Source organism: Amphimedon queenslandica, unplaced genomic scaffold, assembly GCF_000090795.2.
Source record: "Amphimedon queenslandica unplaced genomic scaffold, v1.1 AMPQUscaffold_11364, whole genome shotgun sequence".
Lineage (NCBI taxonomy): Eukaryota > Metazoa > Porifera > Demospongiae > Haplosclerida > Niphatidae > Amphimedon > Amphimedon queenslandica.
Window position 1 is genome coordinate 5820 of NW_003548393.1, and position 3533 is coordinate 9352.

A 3533-nucleotide genomic window follows, 5' to 3' on the forward strand; every position below is an offset into this window, starting at 1 on the left:
TAGAAATTAAATGAATAGTGCCTGAGGTTAGCTAAAGTGACAGATATTTTTGGCAAAATCATTGAAATTACTGATATAAAGATCCAGACTAGGGGTCAATGACAAAAGCTCAATTATATTTACGCATTCAATTACACTCCTTTTGCAAGAAGAGGCTCAATTACAATTACAGTTACACCATGACAGTGTAATTTCAATTACATTTTCAATTACAATTACAACTTGATGTCAACAAGATACATTGCAATGCTTACACTGTGGCTTAGAATTTACATCAGGTAGTGATTTGCAGTTATCAAATAAACCAATAGACACTAGTGTACATTAAAAACATTTCTTTGTGTATTTGTACATTCTGTAGTTAGTAATATAACTGAAACTTCAATTACGTAAGCTGAAGCTCAATTACAATTACACAACTGTAATTGTAATTGACCATTAAATTATAATTACAATTGTAATTGACCCCAGGTCTGAAAAGATCACATTACAGTAGTTCTTTAAAACAATGGTGATTATCACTAAGTAGCCATTTTTACATCCTAATATTCATTCCAAAATTAATCTACAAATATAAATAGCCAGCCATTAGAAGGACAAAACCCTGTCCACTCCTTGTACAAATACATTGTACTTCTTTTTTACACTGAATGATTCTTAATTACACTGGATCAATCACTTTTGAAGTTTTTTTGCACACTTCAAGAAAAATTTTATTAACAATACTCAAAATCTCTAAAAGTAGGAAATCTCTAAAAGTAAAGTAGGACCATTATGTAGGAAGGAAATAGTGCATTTGAACACTATTTTTGAAATGATGGCGGTAAAATCATGGTGGTATCAAAAGTAAACTTAATCATGGTGGTTTCAAAAGTAAACTTAATCATGGTGGTATCAAAAGCAAACTTAATCATGGTGGTATCAAAAGTCAGACACTCCTTAAAACATTATCTATTAGGCAGGAGATTGCCCAAATAGGCACAACAGAAGTAACTAGTTTTGAGTCAAAATGCATGCAATTTCTGCTTAATTAATGTACTTTAAATGTATTTTAAATAGGTACTCACTAAAAATTATTGAAGAAGAACTTACATGCACAACAGGCAATGGTACATCGACTCTAGAAACAGTGACACAGGAATCACAATCTTTTAATTTCTTTTCTCTTCTCTAACAAAGGAAAGAAGTAATAAATAGCAAAGATAAGTTTCTCAACAACTGCAACACTCTTGGCTAAAAATAAACCATTACAGATTGCACTAAAGACCTTTGCATAACAAACAGGGTGCTTATATAAGATATCATTAAATAAAAGAAATCCATGATTATAGAGGGTAAAAAATAGTGCTATTTCTTTCCTACATAATGGTGTGACTAGGCACATTATACACATTATACAATTTGACCTATCTATATAGGCAGAAATTAGTGCCAAGCACTATTTTGTCCCCATAATACTATAAGGAAGAATTAGTGCCTGGCTGCCTGCTGCACTATTTTGTCCCTACAATACTATAGGGAAGAATCAGTGCATTCTGCACTATTTTGTCCTACAATATAGAAGAATTAGTGCGTTGTGCAATTTTTTGTCACAATTAAAGTATATGGGGGCAAAATAGTGCAGCAGGCACTAATTTGTCCTTATAGTACTTTAGGGAAGAATCAGTGCTTGCTGCACTTTTTTGTCCCTACAATATTACAGGTAAGAATTAGTGACAGCTGCACTATTTTACCCCTATTTAATTTGGGGGGATTTATTTCTAAAACAAAATACATGATATTCACATAATTATACATTTGCCAAGGCCATATCTATAAAGATAAGTTTGATTTGATAGAGGGAGATGTGTGTGTTTAAGATAACTTTAATGGAATGATGATGCTTTTGAAATTACTGAGATTATTTATCATTCAATTTGTGAAGAACCTAAATAACTCCGTTTTTTATGGTCTACATGTGTACTACCATAATTATAGTATCATTATCATTGAAAAAAAAGTAACTGATTTTAAATTTTACTTTTTGTTAATTTAAAGACTTTAATATATGTCATGCATTGTATATTATTTGTACTAAAACAAAAGGCACTCATGTCTTTAAAAAGTGCTAAACAGATAATGAAATGGTGTGAAGTGACATTACAATAGTCAAAGGAAGGGATAGTTTTGTGGGTAGAAAAGGAACATGGAGATATGTCTTTGCTACAGGAGAATGATTCTACAATGTTGATACTTTACCATCTTTTTCTATTCAAGATACCATCCTTAATAAATGCTAGGTTTGACAACTGCAGTGACAATTGTGAAGACGGTAAACTGCCAAATTGTGTGAAGTGTTCATCATTGAGACATAAAAATGTTAACAGAAGTGGCCACAATATAAAACCTTTTAACAATTAAGCCATAGATAGCTGCTTTGAAGGTATTTATAATTATTGAATTTTGTGATTTTTAAAATGAAACTTTTGTTTAGAACTCAACCCAAGTTTTAATCACAATCATTTAGTTATTCAAAGCCTAGTAGCAAAACATTTAATGCTCTCAAGTATTCATAAATGGCAGATGAATGCAATTAAAAACGCTATGAAAGGGAAAGACAGCTTATAATTCAACCAACTGGCACAGGAAAATTAATGTGCTATGTTATTCCACCATTACTTACTGGAAAGTTGGCCATTGTTATTTCATCGACAATATGTCTCATGTGTGATCAAGTATGTAGCATGGTGTTTCTGCTACGTTCCTCAGTTCTGCTCAAAAGCACAACATATTAAATAACCTGTAAAAATATACTCTTGTTTAGAATCTTTCTATGACAAGCAACAGCAACCATGACAAATTTTTCTATCAATGGCCAGAAACAAAGAAATATGTCTCATTGCAGTGGATGAAGCTCATCCCATAAATTGTTGCAAATCATTCAGGTATGCTACACAGTCAACTCATTAGCTATTACCCTATAGCTGGTTTATTTCATGTGGAAATAATTTTGCGTAGGCCCATATCACCAAATAAGGATTAGCAAAATTTCAATTAGAGGCCATGATATAACAAGCATTACTACACACTCACACACACTTGAATATACACACTAGTAATTACCATATACTATATGGGCACAAAAATGCCTCTGTAAGATCTTGAAAGTGGTTCTTGCAAAAAAGCTGCCAAAAACTTTCTGTCCAAAAATCATCCATACAATAATTATATGGCTACAAAAAGTTGAAGTTTCTAATTTTAACTTATTGTTTTATTAGAACTGAATATAGACTGCTTTTGCATCTAAAGTCTCATTTTCCTGGTATATCATTAATGGCATTAACAGCAACTGCCACTTCAAAAGTTAAGGAAAAGATTGTCCATGATGATAGAACCAATACTCAAAACTTCAATGGTAAACAAGAGAAATATTTCACTCCATGATGAAGAGTTAAAGAAATTGACATTTTATATTATGCTATGTCATTTCAACCGGTACTACAGACTACTACACATCTATTGCTGACTATATTGCTGAAGTAGTTGGTAACAAT